Raw genomic sequence first — 27,689 nt, forward strand, 5'->3', positions numbered from 1 at the left:
TATACCACATATGGTCGTAAGAAACATTTTACATGACAACGATAAAAAATTAGGCCCTTTTGAGCAGCTACTTGACACCAACACACGTCCAGATAACTGAAATTCTTGGTGGCCTCAATCCCCTTTTTCTCACTTACCGTTTTGTATTTGATTGCCAAAATTGTGGCGAGATAGAGCACAGGTGGTCAACCCCCTTCAAAGTGCACCATTCTGTAATGGGTTGGTTGCCTTATCTTTATAGGGGGTCCCTAGAAATTTCGGCTTTAAATTATTAAAGACAACAGGACAAAAAGAAACAGGCCCTTTCCTAGTGCCTCCACCACATTTTATTTTTAACAATCAATGGTTGTCACATGGGTCAGAAGTCTAAGAAACAGACATTCCTCACATGTATTAAACCTGTCAAACAGTCGCAAATCATGCACACCGAGAGACTGAAACATAACACCGAGCACGACTGAAGATAGTCGGTGTTCACCCGAGCATGATTGCTGAAAGGGTTAACAGAACATACTCGCTCATCACTAATCACAAAATGAAATGCATCCATTGTTTAAATGGGAACTATGCTTTCAACAAACTCTGTAGAAAGCAATAGTAGAGGCGAAATTAGGAAACTTTGTAATGTATCTTATCAAAGAAATTGGCTTCCTTACCCACTTATGAGTCACTTCTTCTTCCCCTTCCTCCGGATCTCACCATCCATCCTGAAAAAAAAAGCTCAAATCCATCTTGTTCAAACAAGATGGAATGCCAGCTCATTGTGAAGGAGGAGTGAGGAAACAGGCAAAAAGATTGTGCTGAGCTTTCTAACAAGTCTTTTACCTCCTCCCAGAGCTAGATTTACATCCACACAGCTCAGTACTGCTGTATCTTGTCCTCCATGCTGCTGCTACTGCTTCTCTATGGGTGATAACTAAGGAATGAAGAGCAGGAATTTATACCTGTCTGCTGAGCTGTGTATGACAGACATAGCTGCTTGTACCCTCCCACCAGCTCAGAGTCAATTACAAATTAATTGGGATATCCACTACCTGGACAACCCCTTTCCTAACTGCAATGGTGCCCTATAGAAAAAAAAACCCTCTAGCATTAGCACTTTTACAACGATGCCGGGACTTGCATGTCCAGTGCCTGTAACACGAGTAGTCGGCAGACCCAACACTGATATCTCTTGAACAGTACTTGTGTGGGAGGTGAGTGTAAGGTGTTTTTTTATTATTTTCTATGGGGTACTATTGCACTGGTTAGCCAAGTAGTGGACAATCCCTTAAAGAGAAAAGCCTGAAAATGGGAAAACTGGTGAAAATGCAGGGTGCAAATTTATTGGCTAGAAATAGCGTTATTCAACATCCGCTCTCCCATGGCAGCTTATTCTGAAAAGTTACCTGAAAGCACTGTTAACCTTTAACAGATATCTTAAACCTGATGAGGCCAGTATACTTACTATGAGGCTATTTTCCGTATTGGCTGTATAATCTTGAAATTAAAAGAAGCGAAATATTAAACATTGAAACTTTCAAAAATGATTGTAGTGTAGCTGTGAATCCAGCTCAGTAGTAAGGGAAACAACATACTAGAAAGCAGCAGCATGGAACATAGTGTACAGCATTACTGAGCAGTGCAGCTGCGAATCCAGCATTGTGTCTGCATGATCTCTCACTGTGCTGAGTGCTCCACACTCCTTCTCTCTGTATCCTCTCCATGGTGTTTAATAGCCAGGTAATTTTATCCTTCATTAAGCTGGCAGTCCATCTTGCACTATTTTTTTTAAGGAGGCAGGGGGAGCAGCGTTTCATAAATGGAGAAAAAAAAGGTGATTTTTTTGCATAAAATATATTGCAGAGTTGTGGCGGAGGGGCATATGGGTGACGGAGGAGATATTGACCGGGGGCATCCAATAGGTTAAGCAGCCGCGATCGGAGCAAAGATTCAGTATGACACTATAGCCCTATATATTGTTAATGCGTCCGCCACTAAGCACCATGAACACACGCTCCGCCAGCACCTCCTTTCCCTTACTACTACCCTAAAAATGATTTTCACAATAATGCCCAATCCACTGTAGCACTTTAAGCCATATATACAAAAATTAGCTTCAGGTCAGAACTCTTCGCCTAGATTACTGATGGAATGTTCTGCAACACAGAGAAGACAAAAAATGGTTTAAAAAAAAGTTGTTTTTCAAGTTCCTGTAAGTTTTATCTTTCGGTTCTAACATAGCAGGCGCCCTTCAGATTATTGGAGACGTCAATTTTGTCCAGGTAGAAAAGAACAAACTAAAAATGTACTCCTGCCCTTCTGCAGAAGTCAAATTTGATCGGTCTTTCCGCGGAGACTGAAGCTTTAATATTGTAGATGTCGGCAGAACATTCAGACGTTTCAACTGAAAGTTACATAAAAAAAAAACAGAATTTACCGTCCTCGATCCAAGCAGAGGAAGAGTTCTTATAAAAGATTCCCGGTAGATGGAACAAAAAATGCAGAAAAGGGTAAGAAAATTGAAAAAAAGGTCTGAAAATCCTCAGTGAGGTTTGTTATTAAGGGTATGTTCACATGGCATGGAATTGCTAAGGGAAATTAATCCAGAAATTTCTCCAGAAACTTCAGGTTCATCAGCAGTGGCAAATCCATGCCAGCACTGTACTCACCTCCCCTGGTATTTCCATGGTGAGTCCATTCCGTGTCAATTCTTACAGCCTATCCTACATTTTTAACCGGTTTTCTCCTTTGCAGGTACTCCCCCTAATTTTCAGTTGTCTCTGGGCTAGTGGGTATAAACTAGCTGTTATGATGTCTCCTAATTACAGAACACAAAGACATGAGGGATTCCTGCTCTACTGTCTCTATGTTCACATATTCAGAAGCAGCGGTAGCATGGAGGGCATTATTCAGCAGAGGAGTGTAGCTGTGAATCCAGCTCAGCAGTAAGATAAAAAAAAATTACTAAAATGCAGTAGCATGGAGGACATTATACAGCATTACAGAGCATTGCAGCTGTGAATCCAGCTCTGTGTCTGTGTGGTCTCTCACCGTGCTGAGACCTCCACACTCCTTCTCCTTGTATCCTTTTTGTGCTGTAATCTGATCACTTAGTAAGCTGGCACCCCATCTTGCTTTTTTTTTCCAGGAAACAGAGGGAGAAGTGTTTCATAGATGGAGAAAAACAAGCAGATTTCGCTCATAAAGTTTATTTTATTAACTTGTACTATTGATTTATGCAAAGTTTGTTTAAATGGTACTGACCACTTAAAAGTAACGTGCATGTAGCTCTTTCAAAGAAAAGTCCAGCAATATCTTTACATAGCCAATTCAATACTTTGATACTGAGAAACCAGCATTTGCAATAGTATGCAAATGAGGCTGGAGAACTAGTTGTAGCTCTGAATCCTCTGTCACTCCAGCTCTATTTATTGCCTCTTGCTTGACTAATGGCTCCTTCGTCTCTTGTCACACATTATAGAGGCTGTCAGTCAAGCAGGAGGAGGAGAAGCTGGATGGGAAATAGAGCTGGAGTGACAGAGGCTTCAGATCTACCATAGCTCTTCAGCCTCATTTACATATCAATTCAAACACTGATTTCTCAGTAACGAAGTAACGGACCGGTCATTTAAAGCTATTGCTGAACTTATCTTTGAAAGAGCTACATGCACATATAAATAGTTTTTTTTTGGGGGGGGGGGGTTAAATCCTGCTGACAGATTCATTTTAATTTCTCCAGTAAGAATTCAATAAACTGAAAGTCATTGAGAGTTGAATCTGGCTAAATCTATATACCACATATCAGGTGTAACCCTCAGTGATCACTTATAATCTGTTGGGAAAAAAAACTCGGAAGCAAATGTTCAATTTCTCTGCAGCACCCCAGCAGGTGAAATAAGGTATTACACTGTAAATATTACAATTTTGTCAGGTCATCCAGAGTAAAAAATAAATAAATAATAAAAAAAAACACTTTGCAGCTACTCATTCTTGTTAATGGAAAAAAAAAAAGTCCTAAATGAGAGACACCCCCCCATTTTGGTAAATTTAATCCAGTCGACCCCTTTAATATTCCACCTGTGTTATAAATAAGGCCTTATAACTTGTGCGAACATAATGATCGGGAATGTATGTGTACCTTCTCATCCAGGCAGCACAACATGTTGTAGGGTTTTCTTTGGAGGTGAACGGGTCAGGTAATTGACTCATTCATTCTTGAAGAGCACAGAGCACAGAGCTGGGTAATTGCTTGAGACGCTGCCCAGGTGGAATGACCTCCGCGGCAGCAGAATCCTTTCCCAGTGACAGGGTTAATGAATTCAGTCTTTAAATGTAATCATTTCAATGAATAAGTATTCAACAGCCACGTGCGTCTAGACGGCATTGATTGATTTAGCACAAGTGCAACCTATTTAGAGCGAATCCTAAATGGCACAAACAAGCGTGAAAGACATAAAAAAAACATAAGTTCGGAAGTTCTCAAGGTAAACCTTGCAAAACATTAATATCCTTGATACTTTTAAAGAAATATTCCTTTCTTGTTAATATGACTATCAGTGGGAACTCCATTAATCGTGAGAATGGAGGGGCCACAACACTAGATCCCCAGTAGCGGATTCTGACCACCAGGATATGTAGAGTAAACTTCATGATGGACACGTTTAAGGACATTTTTTTTACTTAAATGGATGTATTTTGGGCTAAAAATGTGGCAAGGAAAATTTGCCTTTTGTAGGTTCTTTCTTTTTTTTTTTCCTGGCTGCAGAATGAATTAACTGAGAATCCATCAGTGAGCTCGTACTGATGGAGAATTTGTAACTCTTTTATCTGTCTTTTTTTTGAGTGAATCAGCTCAACTTTGATTTGGCTTGTGCTTATGAATCCCTCAAAAGCCAACATACTACAGCCACAAAGTTCCTACATCATACAGCACAGGGATATCATGGCACAAAAAAGTGTAACTTCATCCCCGACATGACATTGGTCAATGGCTTCTTATCAAGATTATTTGTCAAGATAAACTTTACTCCATCTGTATGTCTGCAATTATATTCCCAAAAGAACTCATGTGATGATAAAAGTACTGGGTGGTTTCAAGAGGTAACGTTTCCTGGCATGCTAGTGCAAGGAGACTTATAGGCAGTGCAATGCTCCTCTGGAAACTTAAATATGCAAATTGCCTCTTCAGAGAAGAGGAGAACTTGAACTCTAGCGCCACCTATTGAAAGTAGCAATCCTAAAAGTCAATATCAACCCTTTTACGAGCCTTGTCAAATGACTTTGGAGGCATCTCATGGGGGTTCCCATACTCTAAGGCTTCTCATGAATTGGGGATCTGATTAGTTGCCCAGTTTGCCAAGAGGTTGGAAGGACATCAACAGACACATACGAGTTTTGGTGCTTGCCATGTTGGCATCTAGAGCGGGGTTCACATCACGTTCGGGCAACACATTTGTGGTTCTGTTGGGGCTTCCGTCTGAAGCCTTGAAAAATGGGATTTGAAAGGAACGCTCAACAGGGTCTTTCATATAATCAGGCAGATGGAGTTATTATGTAATCCGTTTGGTCTCCATTCCTCCGCCCTCCAGTGTCTGTCTTATCAGGTCCATCTTTTAGCGGTCTAACACACTTTCACACCTGCTAACAAAAGACAGACATCATAGGTTCCATCTGAATTCCATTTTTTAGGGCTTTAGATGGAAGCCCTCCTGGAGCCAGAAAAGTGAGGCCGTACTGGGCCCTGCCATAGAAGGGAGGCTGACATGACAGGGTTGGGGCGGGAAGTGTAGTGTATAGGTGGGTGAGAGTTACAGATAGGGTTAGTAGGAGAGGCTTGTCTGGATTACCAGTGGGGGAAGGAGGGATAACGGGGGAGGGAATAACAGGGAAGGGGTATATAAGGGAATATCCAGGGATAACAGGGGAGGGAATAACAGGGAAGGGGTATATAAGGGAATATCCAGGGATAACAGGGGAGGGAATAACAGGGAAGGGCTATATAAGGGAATATCCAGGGATAACAGGGGAGGGAATAACAGGGAAGGGGTATATAAGGGAATATCCAGGGATAACAGGGGAGGGAATAACAGGGAAGGGCTATATAAGGGAACATCCAGGGATAACAGGGGAGGGAATAACAGGGAAGGGGTATATAAGGGAATATCCAGGAAGTGAGCAGCCATCTTAGGCACATCCTGAAGGAGAAGAGGAATCACACACATCTTCTGGGAATTGCGAGGGAGGAAGCCATACTCAGGTAGATAGGTAATCGGGGCATGGTATGGAGCCAATTTCTCCCAGAGTTCCACCGGTCCGTGAGGTTGGATAGAGCGTCGGATATACTAGTGTTACATGTCGGGGGCAATGACTTGGGAAGGAGGCCTTTTAGAGAACTAATAAGGGATATTAAGTTTGACCTACTAAGGTTATTGGCAAGGTGATCACGGTGTGGTCAGATATTATCCTGAGGAAAGTGTGGCGGGGAACCAGGTCTGTGGACAGGATCAACAAGGCAAGGATCAAGGTTAATAGAGCGGTGGCTTGTTTCATGGCCAGGAATGGTGCAGTGGCGGTGCGGCATACAGAACTGGAATCGGGTGAAGGCAAATTCTGGAGGTGGGATGGAGTGCACTGAGCTTGGGTTAAGGTTGTGGAGGGACGCAAATGTTTGAGGGGTGCAAAACGTTTATGTTGGTGGCAAAAGGAGGGGATGGTCATCGAAGTTGGTGGACGTGGTTAGTGGTGGATCGTGAGGGGGGGACCCACAAGGTTCTGGACCCCCCCAGGGTGGAATCTTGTAAATGGCGGCAGTTAGTGGAACCCCTGTGTTTAAGGGGGTGGAAGGGCTCATTGGTGATGGTCCATATTAAGAATGCCAAGTTGGTTAACAGCTGCCTCTGAGCTGGTGCTTAATGGCTAGAGCTAAAATATTCAGCCTGAGCAGTTGGTTATTTACATACTACCTGTCATGGTTTAGGTGTTTGAGGACCATCCTCCTAGATTAAATTGTTATACTTGTTTTATAATAAAGGCTGCTGTGGCCATTAAAATCCACCCTGGTGTAGAGTGTTTATTAAGGGAAAGAGGGGGGAAACACGCATGACTCGCCTATACCCTTTGTCATGTAAGGTGCACGTAGCCTTAGGAAATTGGATGACTAATGCCGGATTTAGAAGGCACAATCTCAAACACCAATTGGTTATATGCAAGCCAATCGGCGGTCGTTCAATGTCCTGCTTGGACAGGCCAACCACAGCTCCACCACTGTATTAAAGACCGTTCTGTGCACCTTAAATATCATCATTATTGGCAGCACGTGTACTGTTTACGACATCATCGTACCCAACGGAAAAAAGTGTTTTATTTGTCGAGTGTTTACCGACTTGTTTAGACGTGCTAATAGTCAAGAATGTGCATTTCTATGAACGCTCCTTCCAAGATTATCGGCCAGTCTGATGACATAATCGGAGCATATCTGGCTGGTAAGGAAATGACAAAGAACGTGGTGGAGGTTCTCAGCTTCACTGGTCCATTAGCATGTTACCACTATACCTTTTTATGTGACCATACCTATAATCAAGAAAAGACTACAAGGAATGGAGGATGTGCTATGTAGTAAAAGGAATTGTAGAAAAAAAAAGTGATGAAATGCCAACTGGTACTTGAGACAATGCTGGGACTTACTGCTGGGAGAGGGGAGAGGGAGCTGTTTCATTTCTTTTGTGGACACAGAGCTGCTCACATTTTGTAATGACAATCCCTTTAATTTGTATATATTAATCCTTAGAGTACTATGCTCATCTTCTAAGCAGGTCCATTGTATTGGAACGTTGCATGGAGGTAAAACAACTTTGCTAGGGTTTTTTTTTATTCGATTTATTATGCCACACATTGTAATAAAAAAGACGGGATGGAGGATTTAATGCACTTTCCACATAATTGTATTCTCCTTTGTATAAATGATAGTTCCCGCTGGTCATGAGGAACGTATTTTCTACTTCCATTATCCCCTCTATTATGTGTTCAGACATAGAAGACACCTGACGTTCATTCCATTTATGAGTAAGTCATAAATTCAGCAAAAGCTTCTAGGATGAATGTTTTACTCACCGATATAGAGAATTCTGTACTGTGATACTGATATAATGACTTAAAGGCTCCTAAAAAGGACAACGTAGATGTCGGCTGAGGCCACCACAAGCCATCTCGCCAGGATAGACCATATACATGCATGCTCAATTTAGCTGAGCATGCATGTTTTCAAATGGGATGAGTGAAGAAAGCTTTTTCCACGCATTCCTTTTATCTCTTGGGAAAGCAAACGGATCAGGAATTGAAATTCAAAGTATCCAAAATTTCTCTCTTCTAATATCATCTGTTGGAGAGTGAAAAATGGCTGGCCAGTCCCATCGAAACTGGTGGTTTGGGACAGCTTTTCTCTAATGTCCATGAGGATCTTAAAAAATTAGGTTGTAACCCTATGGAATCTCATAAGACAACCCAATGATGACACCTCTGATGGTGTAGCATGGTGGGGACCCTGGGTGCAAAATTTTGCTTATGAAATTTTGCACACCTTAGTGGCACTGAGAGTCCTGGGCAGTCCACACGCTCTGTCAGTTAACAGGACGCCTATACAGTTAGATCTTGAGGTACAGCAGGTACCCACAGCTCTCCGTCCTGTAGGTGGCAGCCTATTGAATGTAGGTGGCAGCCTACTGTATGCCGACAGCCTACAAGACGTCACTGTCCTGACACACGTGGTGCAATGAGGTCACTGTAGGAAGCCATCTGTTCTGGCCCACTCTGTGTGCCAGGGAGAAGAGGACTAGGTGGCACTTTTGCAGGGATGGAACTCAAAGGCATCAATACTTTTGAAGAGGGCAATAAGGGGACACTTAGGAGGTATTATTTTAAGGGGGCACTAAGGAAGTATTATTACTGGATTAAAGGTGAAATACTTGCCTTATTTCAGGCATTTGCACCCCACACTACATCACTGGCTCTCACCATTCAACATAACATCTGATGTTCTTCACAGAAAACTCACTTTGGAGCACATTTGCCTATCCCCCACCTTACTTTATGGAGTCTGCCTGGGAGGTACGGCTCTCCCAATAACAGGTTTATTGCCAATTTTTTGGTTGGTGGAATCCATGTTGACATCTGTTATGACTTATGGAAGCCACCTGGGCCAGTACTGTTCATTTTCTCTAATACTCCAGAGCGTCCCTCAGATTCTTCCAGAACAAGAGACCCTTCGTGAGGACCATTTTTCATATATTGATACATGTCACACTTGCCGGGAAACACGATGCATCCTGTTATTTTCCTACAATGCATGTAAAGTCTTTGTTTCCAATTGTTTTTGCTTCATCCTTGACCGTGTGATGCCAAAGGAGAAAGTACAATTTACGAAAGTGACAGAGAACATTGTATATATTTTTAAAATAAGCTCCCCTACAATTTACTCTTCCAGAAATCTCGCTGCCCGAGGCGACGGGTTCAGTGATCTTCATTACACGACCGCTCCTATTTCTGAGACCTTCTGATCGCATCTTCTTGTTTTATCACATCTCTGTTCTCTGTAATAAAACTCTAAACTGTTCCTGCGTCTGTCACCGCTTAAAAGAATCTAACTTAATAAATGTCCCCGCACCACCGAAGCACCAAGAACGCCGTGCTGCTAAGATGGTAAATAAGAGTTGGACACTTTGGAAACCATGATCAGTGCTTACTTGTAACTCTATGGTGATTTAAAAGGGTTGTTCCCTTTCAGAAAAAATCATGGGGCCCCATGGAAGAAGACCAAATCTGCCCCATATTGAAACTATAGCAAGCTGCTGAGTAAGTGACACATCCCTGGAATTAGGCTCCCTGACCTACATTATGTTGTGCTCAGGATAAATAGAAAAAAAATGCTGACAGATTCCCTTTAAAGGTTTTAAGAGGGACATGTATTGTGCTTACAAAATCATTTTGAAGTTCTTGGGTGTTTTCGCTCACTAAGATAACCATATGTACATAGAGGCAGTATTATAGTAGTTATATTCTTGTACATAAGGGCAGTATTATAGTACTTATATTCTTGTACATAAGGGCAGTATTATAGTAGTTATATTCTTGTACATAGAGGCAGTATTATAGTACTTATATTCTTGTACATAAGGGCAGTATTATAGTAGTTATATTCTTGTACATAGGAGCAGTATTATAGTAGTTATATTCTTGTACATAGGAGCAGTATTATAGTAGTTATATTCTTGTACATAGGGGGCAGTATTATAGTAGTTATATTCTTGTACATAGAGAGCAGTATTATAGTAGTTATATTCCTGTACATAGGAGCAGTATTATAGTAGTTATATTCTTGTACATAGGGGGCAGTATTATAGTAGTTATATTCTTGTACATAGGGGGCAGTATTATAGTAGTTATATTCTTGTACATAGGGGGCAGTATTATAGTAGTTATATTCTTGTACATAGGAGCAGTATTATAGTAGTTATATTCTTGTACATAGGGGCAGTATTATAGTAGTTATATTCTTGTACATAGGGGACAGTGTTATAGTAGTTATATTTTTGTACATAGGAGCAGTATTATAGTAGTTATATTTTTGTATATAGGGGCAGTATTATAGTAGTTATATTCTTGTACATAGGAGGCAGTATTATAGTAGTTATATTCTTGTACATAGGGGGCAGTATTATAGTAGTTATATTCTTGTACATAGGAGCAGTATTATAGTAGTTATATTCTTGTACATAGGGGCAGTATTATAGTAGTTATATTCTTGTACATAGGGGACAGTGTTATAGTAGTTATATTTTTGTACATAGGAGCAGTATTATAGTAGTTATATTTTTGTATATAGGGGCAGTATTATAGTAGTTATATTCTTGTACATAGGAGGCAGTATTATAGTAGTTATATTCTTGTACATAGGGAGCAGTATTATAGTAGTTATATTCTTGTACATAGGAGCAGTATTATAGTAGTTATATTCTTGTACATAGGGGACAGTATTATAGTAGTTATATTCTTGTACATAGGAGCAGTATTATAGTAGTTATATTCTTGTACATAGGAGCAGTATTATAGTAGTTATATTCTTTTACATAGGAGCAGTATTATAGTAGTTATATTCTTGCACATAGGGGGCAGTATTATAGTAGTTATATTCTTGTACATAGGGGCAGTATTATAGTAGTTATATTCTTTTACATAGGGGGCAGTATTATAGGAGTTATATTCTTGTACATAGGGTCAGTATTATAGTAGTTATATTCTTGTACATAGGAGCAGTATTATAGTAGTTATATTCTTGTACATAGGGGGCAGTATTATAGTAGTTATATTCTTGTACATAGGGGCAGTATTATAGTAGTTATATTCTTGTACATAGGGAGCAGTATTATAGTAGTTATATTCTTGTACATAGGGGGCAGTATTATAGTAGTTATATTCTTGTACATAGGAGCAGTATTATAGTAGTTATATTCTTGTACATAGGGGACAGTATTATAGTAGTTATATTCTTGTACATAGGAGCAGTATTATAGTAGTTATATTCTTGTACATAGGGGGCAGTATTATTGTAGTTATATTCTTGTACATAGGGGCAGTATTATAGTAGTTATATTCTTGTACATAGGGAGCAGTATTATAGTAGTTATATTCTTGTACATAGGGGGCAGTATTATAGTAGTTATATTTTTGAATATAGTGGCAGTATTATAGTAGTTATATTCATGTACATAGGAGCAGTATTATAGTAGTTATATTTTTGTATATAGGAGCAGTATTATAGTAGTTATATTCTTTTACATAGGAGCAGTATTATAGTTGTTATATTCTTGTACATAGGAGCAGTATTATAGTAGTTATATTCTTGTACATAGGGGGCAGTATTATAGTAGTTATATTCATGTACATAGGAGCAGTATTATAGTAGTTATATTTTTGTATATAGGAGCAGTATTATAGTAGTTATATTCTTGTACATAGGAGCAGTATTATAGTAGTTATATTCTTTTACATAGGAGCAGTATTATAGTAGTTATATTCTTGTACATAGGAGCAGTATTATAGTAGTTATATTCTTGTACATAGGGGCAGTATTATAGTAGTTATATTCTTGTACATAGGAGCTGTATTATAGTAGTTATATTCTTGTACATAGGGAGCAGTATTATAGTAGTTATATTCTTGTACATAGGGGCAGTATTATAGTAGTTATATTCTTGTACATAGGGAGCAGTATTATAGTAGTTATATTCTTGTACATAGGGGGCAGTATTATAGTAGTTATATTCTTGTACATAGGGGGCAGTATTATAGTAGTTATATTCTTGTACATAGGGAGCAGTATTATAGTAGTTATATTCTTGTACATAGGGGGCAGTATTATAGTAGTTATATTCTTGTACATAGGAGCAGTACTATAGTAGTTATATTCATGTACATAGGAGCAGTATTATAGTAGTTATATTTTTGTATATAGGGGCAGTATTATAGTAGTTATATTCTTGTACACAGGAACAGTATTATAGTAGTTATATTCTTGTACATAGGGAGCAGTATTATAGTAGTTATATTCTTGTACATAGGGGGCAGTATTATAGTAGTTATATTCTTGTACATAGGGGGCAGTATTATAGTAGTTATATTCTTGTACATAGGGAGCAGTATTATAGTAGTTATATTCTTGTACATAGGGGGCAGTATTATAGTAGTTATATTCTTGTACATAGGAGCAGTATTATAGTAGTTATATTCATGTACATAGGAGCAGTATTATAGTAGTTATATTTTTGTATATAGGGGCAGTATTATAGTAGTTATATTCTTGTACATAGGGGCAGTATTATAGTAGTTATATTCTTGTACCCAGGGGCAGTATTATAGTAGTTATATTCTTGTACCCAGGGGCAGTATTATAGTAGTTATATTCTTGTACCCAGGGGCAGTATTATAGTAGTTATATTTTTGTATATAGGGGCAGTAATATAGTATAGTTTATTTAAAATGTTGATATCACAAGAGGCCCATTTTAGCTTTTTGTATCTGAGTTCTATTGTAGAAAAGCAGCCAAGCATTTGAGGAAACATTTCTTATTTTAAATGTAGTTTTTCTTTAAAATGTTTTTGGTCATTTTCTTGAAGAATATAATCAGGGGTGGAGGGGGGCTGTCTTTCTATCACACAGAATGAGGGATAATTCTAAGCTTTGCCCGGAGAGCATCTGTATTTCCATACCTCACAGAAGAAATGTCTTTCTGAGATTTCTTGGAACAGGGATGATTAGATCCAGCTCACTGTGGTCGCTCTGCCCTAAGGCTTTGTTTTCTGCTTTCTAGATTATCTCAGCATAGTGGTCTAAAAACACAGGCTCAGAAGGAATTATATAGAAAGGCAGCACAAGGTATATCGGCAGATCACTGCTTGAAATCAACACCAGGAGTAGAAAAACATGGCTGCTATCTTCAAAAGCCAGCACCCCAACTGTCCATGGGTTAGTGTGATCCTGCGTCAGCAAGAAGAGTTGTCAACTTTTCTATGAAAATAAGAATATTTCTATTCACTGACGGTAAGCAAAGATTTTGAAAACAGGAAATATATTTAAAATCATATTAGAAAGTAGTGTTCCTTTAATCATTTTTCAATGATCAAACATTATTTACATCAAATCCATTAAAGGCTATGTATACCTTCACAGAGAAGTTTTCTTTTACTGTCAATTTGCTTCCTAAATCCAAAGTCACACAACTTTCTATAGCATCATCTGCAACAAAATATACACATTTGACAGAGCTACTGGTCCTGACAACTCTATGATCTCCTCTTTTTTTTCTAAGTGTTCGAGATAGCAGCAAGGAGCAGGAGGTGTTCAATACAGATTTGCTTTGAGGGTCAGTGAAAACTATGTATAGTCTCAGGGAGGGCAGAGAAAACAGGCTATAGATCAGGAGGAAAGCATATAAAGAAGAAACAAGTGCAGTTCTGGAGATGTGCTGATACATAAAAACCAGTGAAAATAACACCTTGGATATACACAGACATCACATCCAGCCTATATTACTGGGAGAGACATACAGATCTCATATCCAGTCTATATTACTGAGAGAGACACACGGACCTCACATCCAGCCTATATTACTGAGAGAGACATACAGAGCTCACATCCAGCCTATATTACTGGGAGAGACACACAGACATCACATCCAGCCTATATTACTGGGAGAGACATACAGAGCTCACATCCAGCCTATATTACTGGGAGAGACACACAGACCTCACATCCAGCCAATATTACTGGGAGAGACACACAGACCTCACATCCAGCCTATATTACTGGGAGAGACATATAGAGCTCATATCCAGTCTATATTACTGAGAGAGACACACAGACCTCACATCCAGCCTATATTACTGAGAGAGACATACAGAGCTCACATCCAGCCTATATTACTGGGAGAGACTCACGGACTTCACATCCAGTCTATATTACTGAGAGAGACATAGAGAGCTCATATGCAGTCTATATTACTGGGAGAGACATACAGAGCTCATATCCAGTCTATATTACTGAGTGAGACACACAGACCTCACATCCAGCCTGTATTACTGAGAGAGACATACAGAGCTCACATCCAGCCTATATTACTGGGAGAGACAAAGAGCTCACATTCAGCCTATATTACTCGGAGAGACACACAGACCTCACATCCAGCCTATATTACTTGGAGAGACAAAGAGCTCACATCCAGCCTATATTACTGGGAGAGACACACGGAGCTCACACCCAGCCTATATTACTGGGAGAGACACACGGAGCTCACACCCAGCCTATATTACTGGGAGAGACACACGGAGCTCACATCCAGCCTATATTACTGGGAGAGACACACGGAGCTCACACCCAGCCTATATTACTGGGAGAGACACACGGAGCTCACATTCAGCCTATATTACTGGGAGAGACATACAGAGCTCATATCCAGTCTATATTACTGAGAGAGACACACAGACCTCACATCCAGCCTATATTACTGAGCGAGACATACAGAGCTCACATCCAGCCTATATTACTGTGAGAGACACACAGAGCTCACATCCAGCCTATATTACTGGGAGAGACACACGGTGCTCACATCCAGCCTATATTACTGGGAGAGACACACGGAGCTCACATCCAGCCTATATTACTGAGGGAGACACACATACCTCAAATGCAGCCTATATTACAGAGGGAGACACACAGACCTCACATCCAGCCTATATTACTGGGAGAGACATTGACCTCAAATGCAGCCTATATTACTAGGAGAGACAAACAGAGGTCACATCCAGTCTATATTACTGAGAGAGACATACAGACCTCACATCCAGTTTATATTACTGTGAGCGACACACTGACCTTATATCCAGCATATATTACTGGGAGAGACACAAAGACCTCACATCCAGCCTATATTACTGGAAGAGACACTCAGACCTCACATTTAGCCTATATTACTAGGAGAGACACTCAGACCTCACATCCAGCATATATTACTGGAAGAGACACACAGACCTCACATCCAGCCTATATTACTGGGTGAAACACACAGACCTCACATCCAGCCTGTATTATTTTGAAAGGTACACAGACCTCACATCCTGCTTATATTACTGAGAGAGACATACAGACCTCACATCCAGTTTATATTACTGTGAGCGACACACTGACCTTATATCCAGCATATATTACTGGGAGAGACACAAAGACCTCACATCCAGCCTATATTACTGGAAGAGACACTCAGACCTCACATTTAGCCTATATTACTAGGAGAGACACTCAGACCTCACATCCAGCATATATTACTGGAAGAGACACACAGACCTCACATCCAGCCTATATTACTGGGTGAAACACACAGACCTCACATCCAGCCTGTATTATTTTGAAAGGTACACAGACCTCACATCCTGCTTATATTACTGAGAGAGACATACAGACCTCACATCCAGCCTATATTACTGGGTGAAACACACAGACCTCACATCCAGCCTGTATTATTTTGAAAGGTACACAGACCTCACATCCAGCCTATATTACTGAGAGAGACATACAGACCTCACATCCAGCCTATATTACTGGGAGAAACACACAGACCTCAAATTCAGTCAATTTTACTGGGAGAGACACATAGCGGTCACATCCAGTCTAGATTACTGGGAGAGACACACAGAGGTCACATCCAGTCTATATTACTGGGAGAGACATACAAACCTCACATCCAGTTTACATTACTGGAAGAAACACACAGACCTCAAATTCAGCCTATATTACTGGGAGAGACACATAGAGGTCACATCCAGTCTAGATTACTGGGAGAGACACACAGAGGTCACATCCAGTCTATGTTACTGGGAGAGACACACAGACCTCACATCCAGCCTATATTATTAGTAAAGACACACAGAGCTCACATCCAGCCTATATTACTGGAAGAGAGACACAGATCTCACATCCAGCCTATATTACCAGGAGAGACACACAGACCTCACATCCAGTCAATATTACTGGAAGAGACACTCAGACCTCACATCCAGCCTATATTACTAGGAGAGACACACAGATCTCACATCCAGCCTATATTACTGGAAGAGACACTCAGACCTCACATCCAGCCTATATTACTAGGAGAGACACATGGACCTCACATCCAGCCTATATTACTGGGAGAGACACACAGACCTCACATCCAGCCTATATTACAAGGAGAGACACACAGACCTCATATCCAGCCTATATTACTGGAAGAGACACACAGACCTCACATCCAGCCTATATTACTGGAAGAGACACTCAGACCTCACATTCAGCCTATATTACTAGGATAGACACTCAGACCTCACATCCAGCATATATTACTGGAAGAGACACATAGACCTCACATCCAGCCTATATTACTAGGAGAGACACACAGACCTCACTTCCAGCCTGTATTATTTTAAAAGGAACACAGACCTCACATCCAGCCTATATTACTGGGTGAAACACACAGACCTCACATCCAGCCTATATTATTTTGAAAGGTACACAGACCTCACATCCAGCCTGTATTATTTTAAAAGGAACACAGACCTCACATCCAGCCTATATTACTGGGTGAGACACACAGACCTCACATCCTGCCTATATTACTGGGAAAGAACGAGAGACCTCACATCCATTGGATATTATTGGGAGAGAGAAAGAGAGCTGATATCCAGCCTATATTACTGGAAGAGACTCACAGACCTGACCATCCAGCCTATATTACTGGGAGAGAAACTCATGCAAGAGAGAAATCTGAAACTTGGATCATCATGCAAACGGTATATATGGGGGTTGAAAATAACTGAAAGAATGAAGAGCAATTTTATTAACCAAATGAAACCAATAACATATGTAAAGATTTATTTTTTCCATGACAAAGAAGTCCATAGCCAGGAAGACCTACTTCTACAGGTTTGTCTCCATGTTTTTTTTTATTTTCAAAGAAGCACACCATATAGCTAATATGGGGCACTTGAAGATAGGGGGGCCTAGCATTGGGTAGTACCATCAGCTTTGTTACTAGGTAGTGAGAACATGTAAGGACTAATGAATGGGTGGGAAATTGGCCCACGGGTAATTTTAATGGATTAGGAAACAACCGAAACCTTCTGTACTGGTTATAAAAAAAAAAAAGATCATATGGGAAGGCTCGTTAAAGGGCCGATATTGACTTTTAGGATCACTGCTTCCAATAGGTGGTGCTAGAGTTCAAGTCTTCTTCCTCTCTGAAGAGGCAATTTGCATATTTAAATTCTTAGAGGAACATGCATGGAATATAAGTCTCCTCCCTCTGACATGCCAGGCCTGGCTTGTCACTCTCTGCAAGGAGAATTGTTACTCCTTAGATCCCAGTCTTAAGCCTATCACCTATCCAAATGAGATCTCTTACTTTGCACTGATGAGAGGCAACACCCTGAAACACGTGTCTCCATATTGAGATTCTGGTTTGGCCTTTATCCTACATCATCTGACAAGGCTTGTTAAAGGGTCGATATTGACTTTTAGGATTGCTACTTCCAAAAGGTGGTCCTCTTCCTCTCTGAAGAGAAAATTTGCACATAGTAAAGGGTGAAATCCGCGCTGATTCTACACAAAGAATTGATATGATGCAGATTTTTAAAAATGCAACAAATACCAATTTCTGAGCTGATTTGGCATCAAAAAAGAAAAAAGAAGCAGGTGATTGAGATTAAGCAAAAACTCCTCCACTTGCTGGTACTGTAAAATGCTGTAGATTTTCGGTGCAAAATATCAAGAGTAAGATCTGCACCAAGTAGGCAACATGTGAACCCAGACGAAAGTAAATTTCGACGAATCACATCTACATATTGCTGAAAATGAGGCATGAAATGTAGATTTTAACATCTGCAGCATGTTGATCCTTTGTACAGAATCAGAACAAATTTCAACCTTTCCTACAGAAATCTGAAGGGTGAAATCTGCACCAAATCTGTGACAAAATCGGGTTTCATTTCAGCGATTGCTGCAGAAAAGTTTAAGATATGATGCGAAAAAAATCCGCAACAAAGATGCAAAGTGTGAACCGAACTTTAAGACTTCAAATCAAGCAGCCAAGTAATTCTGTCATACAGTTCTGTGACGAGAATATTCTATTACAACGAATTATAATGAGTCATCTATTCACTTCAGTTCTCAGCGCAGTTTTTCAGGGTAGGGGAGATAATTAGGTTCTGCAGAAAATAATAATGAAACATTCTCTAAGCATGCCAGGTATTGATTACACGGGGTCACCCTATTTTGCCAGGTTAATGAGATCTAACATCTCATCTGAGTAAAGAGAAGGCAGCGAAACGCGTCAGGACTGTCAAGTCTTATTGATCCGCGGTGGCTCTCACTTACAAGAGTCAATCTTGCTAAACATTACAAACATCACTCACTCGCTGGCAGCGTTTCCAGAGTATTTCTATCCAATCTCTGGAGCGAGCGCACGATATCACAAGCAGCCTCGAGTTTAGCGAGCAGGAGGAAGACAACCGCAGTCCGAGCTCAGCTGTAATACATCATATTACCGCCACAAACCCAGAAATGTAAACTTTTCAAATACTTTGGGTAATTTTATCTGCATTAATCATGAATAATTGCACATATTTCCCCATAATACATTTACATTTACATCCCAAACTGTATTTTAAGAGCGAGTCAAGATTTCTATATTCTTTATATGTTTTAAACCCATTAATTTTGAGTAAGTCGGTGGGGGCCGTGTCCTCAGACCAAGACATCTTAGATCTTTCAACTGCATCCGTACCGCACTGTGTGTGCTCCTGTTTCCTGAGGTGCGCATTTCCAAGAGGTCTTTTGAACGAATAGTGGTGGTCCCATGACGAGGACCCCCACAGATCTGCTCAGCATTAAGGAACTTAAATAACTCCAAAACTGATTTTCTTGTTAAACGGAGTTGACCAGGACAAAGATATTGAGACCAATCCATAGGATAACATAAATTTCAGATTCGTGGTGATCTGATACTTGACACTAGAGATGTACGGATCAGGCAAAATTCTAATTCACCTGTTTGCGCATATTTTCCTGGGAAATTATAATACTCGAAGAACTTATTCTCCACAAATTGAATGTCCATTATATGCTCTGGGGTCTCTTCAGACTTCAGAGCATAATAACTGTAAGATATAAAAAATAAAATAAAAATCCCTATACTCATTTCCCCGCTCACCTCTCCGGCCCCTCCGCTCTTCACTGTCATCAGTCTGGTCCTCGACACATGTTCAGTTTACTGCCGCTCACACTTAAATCCAAGGGTCTCAGTCACTGTGCCTGGACCTCCAGCTTTGCGCGCTCAAGTTCATGGTTCACACCATGATGCTGCAACCTATTACGCCCTTGCACAGAATCTTTCGGGACCCTCTCTAAAGCCGGAGGTCCCAGCCAAGCACAAGAGACCCGGGGATTTCAGAGTAAATGGAAGTAATCTGAAGATGCGGTGAGGATTGGATAGGTGACAGGGAGGGGCCAGAAAGGTGATTATAAGGATTTTTATTTTTCACCTTTTTGATGGCATTGTATGATTCATAATATGTGCTATTATGCAGAGATACAGCAGAACTTAGTTAAGTATCATTACAAACACTTCCAGATCCCATCTGATGGCAGTCAGTGTGAGTGGAGGGTAAGAGCTGATAGCACTGAGAGCTCTGGAAGTGTTTGTAATGATACATAACTCAGCTCTGCTGTATCTCTACACAGTAGCTGCAGAGATCAGCAAGGAGAGGAGGGCATGTTCTTATCTCCCCTGTTCATGATTGGTCAACATCTTGCAGGGGAAAAAGTACACACCCCAGAAATAAATCTCTGGTAACGCCCAGTTGAACTATAACACAAATCACAACCTAAACTTTACAAGCAAATATCTCCGTAATGGAGAGGAGAAATTAAAAAATAAAAACTACATTTTACTCAGCTCTTCAGCCACTATTCCATATTGTGGCCAGTTTAACAAGCATAAACTGGTGAAAAGTCCTCTTGTGGAATGGATAAAATACATAGTTCAACTGCATAATGGCCTGTTTAAAAGAGTTCTGTCTCATTCCATATAAATTACTGAGTAGTTTTTAGGAGAGGAAATAAAAAATTCTGTTATTGGAGTTTGCACTTCTTTTCTACATCATTCACCTGCAATCTAAAAACCCCAAAACATTATTCTTTTCTAGTGGGTCATAAAAAATGCAACAATTTCATACATGTATAATGTTGGAGTATATTTTACACCATTTTTTTTATTTTCCTTTTTTTATTCGTATTTTTCACAGCTCCAGCATTTGCAAATCCCTCCTATCTAGAGCAGTCATGTCCTACTGTGTCAAGTGAATATATTACAGCATGTGTGCCATCCACATTCACCTGTCCAGGTCCGGGCTTTGCTCCCCTGAACTGTGTTGTGCTAACACGTCAGGCTTTGCCGATAGTTCGGTGTGATCTCATATGATCCTCTGCCTTGGCCTATATAAGGCCTACCAAGATGCACACCTGCGTATTGATATTATGACTTACTAGTTGCTCTGTCTGCTACCTGTTCTTGGTCTTCCAGGACCTCTACTATCTGTTCCAGTCTTCTAGGACCTCTGCTACCTGTTCCAGTCTTCCACAGTCTTCCGGGAACTCTGCTACCTGTTTCTGTTCTTCCAGGACCTCTACTACATGTTCCCAGTCTTCCAGGATCTTCCAGGATCTCTGTTATCTGTTCCCTGTGGCTTCCAGGATGTCTTGGTATTTCGACTTTCTAGTTGCTCTGGAGTTCTGTCTGCTACCTGTTCCCGGTCTTCCACGACCTCTGCTACCTGTTCCAGTCTTCTACAACCTTTGCTACCTGTTCCAGTCTTCCAGGATGTCTGCTACCTGCTCACTGTCTTCTAGGACCTCTGCTACCTGTTCACGGTTTTCTAGGACCTCTGCTTGGTATCTGTCTGTGAATTCTAGGATGTCTCCTGTCTGCCTGTGGCTTCCAGGACCTCTGCTACATGTTCCCAGTCTTCCAGAATCTCTGCTATCTGTTCCCTGTCCGCCTACGACTTCGAGGACATCTCCTTTCTGCCTGCGACTTTCAGAACCTCTGCTACCTGTTCCCATTCTTCTAGGACCTCTGCTACTTGTTCCTGGATTACTGTCTTCCAACATTTCTGCTACTTGACCAACTGCAGATTCCAGGAAGTCTCCTTTCCACCTGCAGCTTCCAGCACTTTTGCTACCTGTTCCCATTCTTCCAGGACCTCTGCTACCTGTTCCCGTTCTTCCTGGATCTCTGCTACTTGTGCCCAGATTCCTGTCTGCCTGCGGCTTCAACAATCTCTGCGAAAGGTCTCCAGTCTCCAGGACCTCTGCCACCTGTTTCGGGACTCCTGTTTGTCTGCGGTCTCTCGTACCTCTGCTATCTGTATCCCGTGTGCCTCAACTGCTTTCTGCACTGATGCCCATGGCCCGTGTACCCACCTGGACATTGGGCTATGAGGATCCACTTCACCTAGTGAACCCAAAGTATGTCTGTACAGTATGCCATAGTGTGCATATGGGTGGGAACATGTATGTGTATATATATACAGTGGAGTGAAAAAGTGTTTACCCCCTTCCTGATTTCTTATTCTTTTGCATGTTTGTCACACTTAAATGTTTCAGATCACAAAACACATTTAAATATTATACAAAGATAACACAAGTAAACACAAAATGCAGTTTTTAAATGAAGGTCTTTATTATTAAGGGAAAAAGAAATCCAAACCTACAGGGCCCTGTGTGAAAAAGTGACTGTCCCTAAACCTAATAACTGGTTGGGCCGCACTTAGCAGCAACAACTGCAATCAAGCATTTGCGATAACTGGGAATGAGTCTTTTACAACGCTCTGGAGGAATTTTGGCCACTCATCTTTGCAAAATTGTTGTAATTCTGCAACATTGGAGGGTTTCCGAGCATGAACCACCTTTTTTTAACGTCATGCCACAGAATCTGGATGCTGAACCTCCTGGGTAATGCTGCCCAAATGTCCCAGGAGGTTCAGGCTCCATCTAATACTCCTGTTACTTAATGGACCCTTTATGTATCATTGGCTGGAAAATGTTCAAATCTACAATTTGTATCCACAAATAACCACCACTTTTATTTCAGGTTTCTTAATAATGACACATTAATATTCTCACCATTAGTATTAGTATATTTAAAATACTAAACACAGTAATATGAGATAAGCAAATCCATGATATTAGCCATCTAACCTGCAATATAGTCTCCACTCCACATACAGTAAAAAAAACACAGATTGCGTGCAGGTCTGCGCATCACACATCAGAGTCATTACTACGGCATGGAGCTCATTTCCCTTACAGCAGGTTTAAATTGTTTATGAAGAGACAGAAATAAATACTGAACTTCAAAGACCGTTCCCCCGGAAAAAAGAATCTGTCACACAATATAACAGGTATCAGAATATCTAATCCAATTCCACAACTTTGAAGTCAAATAATGAAATAGGGAAAAAACTTCATAAAAATGAGATCATCATAACCCAAGCTCAAATCATTCAGCACAGGAACTTATAAAAGTATAATTTCACTCAAATATAACACTAACATCCAAGACTATACTCACAGCCAAATAGGCAGTATTACAGTAGTTATATTCTTGTACATAGGGGGCAGCATTATAGTAGTTATATTCTTGTACATAGGAGTAGTATTATAGTAGTTATATTCTTGTACATAGGGGACAGTATTATAGTAGTTATATTCTTGTACATAGGGGGCAGTATTATAGTTGTTATATTCTTGTACATAGGGACAGTATTATAGTAGTTATATTCTTGTACATAGGGACAGTATTATAGTAGTTACATTCTTGTACATAGGGACAGTATTATAGTAGTTATATTCTTCTACATAGGGGCAGTATTATAGTAGTTATATTCTTGTACATAGGGGGCAGTATTATAGTAGTTATATTCTTCTACATAGGGGCAGTATTATAGTAGTTATATTCCTGTACATAGGAGCAGTATTATAGTAGTTATATTCTTGTACATACGCCAGTATTATAGTAGTTATATTCTTGCATATAGGGGCAGTATTATAGTAGTTATATTCTTGTACATAGGGGCAGTATTACAGTAGTTATATTCTTGTACATAGGGACAGTATTATAGTAGTTATATTCTTGTACATAGGGACAGTATTATAGTGGTTATATTCTTCTACATAGGGGCAGTATTATAGTAGTTATATTCTTCTACATAGGGGCAGTATTATAGTAGTTATATTCCTGTACATAAGAGCAGTATTATAGTAGTTATATTCTTGTACATAGGAGCAGTATTATAGTAGTTATATTCTTGTACATAGGGACAGTATTATAGTAGTTATATTCTTGTACATAGGGACAGTATTATAGCAGTTATATTCTTCTACATAGGAGCAGTATTATAGTAGTTATATTCTTGTACATACGCCAGTATTATAGTAGTTATATTCTTGCATATAAGTGCAGTATTATAGTAGTTATATTCTTGTACATAGGGGCAGTATTATAGTAGTTATATTCTTGTACATAGGAGCAGTATTATAGTAGTTATATTCGTGTACATAGGGGGCAGTATTATAGTAGTTAAATTCTTGTACATAGGGGCAGTATTATAGTAGTAATATTCATATACATAGGAGCAGTTTTATAGTAATTATATTCTTGTACATACGCCAGTATTATAGTAGTTATATTCTTGTACATAGGGTCAGTATTATAGTAGTTATACTCTTGTACATAGGGGCAGTATTACAGTAGTTATATTCTTGTACATAGGGGGTAGTATTATAATAGTTATATTCTTGTACATACGCCAGTATTATAGTAGTTATATTCTTGTACATAGGGGGCAGTATTATAGTAGTTATATTCTTGCATATAGGGGCAGTATTATAGTAGTAATATTCATGTACATAGGGGCAGTATTATAGTTGTTATATTCTTGTACACAGAGGCAGTATTACAGTAGTTATATTCTTGTACATAGGGGCAGTATTATAGTAGTTATATTCTTGTACATAGGGGCAGTATTATAGTAGTAATATTCATGTACATAGGGGCAGTATTATAGTAGTTATAATCTTGTACATACGCCAGTATTATAGTAGTTATATTCTTGTACATAGGGGGCAGTATTATAGTAGTTATATTCTTGCATATAGGGGCAGTATTATAGTAGTAATATTCATGTACATAGGGGCAGTATTATAGTTGTTATATTCTTGTACACAGGGGCAGTATTACAGTAGTTATATTCTTGTACATAGGGGCAGTATTATAGTAGTTATATTCTTGTACATAGGGGCAGTATTACAGTAGTTATATTCTTGTACATAGGGGCAGTATTATAGTAGTTATATTCTTGTACATAGGGGCAGTATTACAGTAGTTATATTCTTGTACATAGGGGGTAGTATTATAATAGTTATATTCTTGTACATACGCCAGTATTATAGTAGTTATATTCTTGCATATAGGGGCAGTATTATAGTAGCAATATTCATGTACATAGGGGCAGTATTATAGTAGTTATATTCTTGTACATAGGGGGTAGTATTATAATAGTTATATTCTTGTACATAGGGGCAGTATTATAGTAGTTATATTCTTGTACATAGGGGCAGTATTACAGTAGTTATATTCTTGTACATAGGGGGTAGTATTATAATAGTTATATTCTTGTACATACGCCAGTATTATAGTAGTTCTATTCTTGCATATAGGGGCAGTATTATAGTAGTAATATTCATGTACATAGGGGCAGTATTATAGTAGTTATATTCTTGTACATAGGAGCAGTATTATAGTAGTTATATTCTTGTACATAGGGGCAGTATTATAGTAGTTATATTCTTGTACATAGAAGCAGTATTATAGTAGTTATATTCTTGCACATAGGGGGCAGTATTATAGTAGTTATATTCTTGTACATAGGAGCAGTATTATAGTAGTTATATTCTTGTACATAGGGGCAGTATTATAGTAGTTGTATTCTTGTACATAGTGAGCAGTATTATAGTAGTTATATTCTTGTACATAGGAGCAGTATTATAGTAGTTATATTCTTGTACATAGGGGGCAGTATTATAGTAGTTATATTCTTGTACATAGGGGGCAGTATTATAGTAGTTATATTCTTGTACATAGGGGCAGTATTATAGTAGTTATAGTCGTACATAGGAGCAGTATTATAGTAGCTATATTCTTGTACATAGGAGCAGTATTATAGTAGTTATATTCTTGTACATAGGAGCAGTATTATAGTAGTTATATTCTTGTACATAGGGGGCAGTATTATAGTAGTTATAGTCGTACATAGGGGCAGTATTATAGTAGCTATATTCTTGTACATAGGAGCAGTATTATAGTAGTTATATTCTTGTACATAGGTAACGGTATTATAGTAGTTATATTCTTATACATAGGGGGCAGTATTATAGTAGTTATATTTTTGTACATAGGAGCAGTATTATAATAATTATATTCTTGTACATAGGGGGCAGTATTATAGTAGTTATATTTTTCATAAGGAGACAGTATTGCATTAGTTATTTTGAAACCCAAGTCATCCAGGGTAAAAATGGTGAGACCGATACCAGACTCCTATTTAAATTTGAACCCACATATCAGACCCCCTTAAAAAATAACCTTTTCTGTATAAATATCAGACTCCAGGCAAGACCTATAAATGAATACAAGATGACTAAAAGCTGAGACCATGATCAGATAAAAGAAAATATCCTGACCCCAAATCAGACTACATAGTTACCTTGTTCCTGGGTCTTGTTCGGTTCCAGGAGTTGCTGCATCCTGACTCTAAATGGCATCAAGTGCAGCAACACCTGGAGCAGAAGAAAAGTAAGTATATTGGCCACTATCAAATTAATTCAATACACCAGTAATACTTTTTAATTTGCTTTATAAATTATACATCACTCATTGAGTTAAAAATAGGGTGATTCCCTTTAAAACAGATAGCGTTGACATGTCTCTTAAAGGGGCAAGAAAACGAAATAAAAAAATTCCTCAAAAGTAAAGTATATAGAAATAGCAGTCCATATCTGCAACATAAATGCATATAAATGTTTTCAGGGGTCTCAGTACAGAAAATATGTCACATAATCAGGTGAATTTCTGGACTTCCTGTCACTCATCTCATTGGAGTATGCTACAGTCGGCCCCTCCCCAGCCAGAAATAGTTGATAACAGATTGCCTTCACCTGTATAGCTTTAGTATATAGGAATAGGTATAGTATCCCTTTAACACGTGCTATAAAGGGCAGAGGAGTGCAGAAGTTGGCAGAGAAGGTGCGACGAATGTTCCTCATGCTGCTATTTATATTTTTTTCACACATATCCTTGCGACAAAGCCCCAGGAGAACAAACGAGAATAATCTCCATGTCCTGCATTATAGTTATAGAGACAACGCTATATAAAACTATAAACTGCATCGGCAGCGAGCAACACCTGTCTGACCTCGCAGGATAAAAATACAATCTCCTATGGAAACGTGTCGAATCCTAAGTCTCTCCCACTCGAAGACACAAGAACATGAAACGCCTTTCTCAGTTCTTGACGTGACACAGAACGCCAAAACTTGGCTGCATTCACAAATAGCACAGTTGTAGCAGAGCTGAAACGGTTACTTATCTCTCGCCTGTGAATCATGAGTCCTTCCGTGTAATTATATGCAAATGTAGCAGAGCTGAATCTGTCATTAGCCTTTTTTGGGGGGGGAAAGGAGGAGGGTTTGTTTGATTTTTTTTTTTAAAGCCAAATCGCAAAAACTCTAATTTCAGTAAACTACACGGTATCATCAAAACTCAGCTCTGCTTCAACTGCACATAATAATTGTATTTCTTTGGTCTACTTATATAAACGCAAAAGTTCAGTTAGAATGCAAATGACATTTTGTTACATTGCATCCACTAAATGGAGATCATAGAAGTTTGGGACCTCTGGGGTCCCAAAAATAAATAAAATTACTCCATAGCAAGTGGTGACACAAACAAAAAAAATTATAACTCTTCCGAAATGTGATGTGACCCCCAAAATAAACCATAAAAGCGAGCGAGA

At 39.4% G+C, this 27,689-nt stretch overlaps 1 protein-coding gene across 4 annotated transcripts in view; it reads right to left on the bottom strand.

The window, feature by feature from the left end:
- The window catches only part of DLG2 (discs large MAGUK scaffold protein 2), a 1,666,258-nt gene that overhangs the window by 1,231,903 nt on the left and 406,666 nt on the right, over positions 1 to 27,689 (bottom strand). The gene's annotated exons all lie outside the window — the stretch shown is intronic.

This window comes from Phyllobates terribilis, unplaced genomic scaffold, assembly GCF_046119375.1.
Source record: "Phyllobates terribilis strain yellow unplaced genomic scaffold, ASM4611937v1 Scaffold_2__4_contigs__length_985480577, whole genome shotgun sequence".
NCBI lineage: Eukaryota > Metazoa > Chordata > Amphibia > Anura > Dendrobatidae > Phyllobates > Phyllobates terribilis.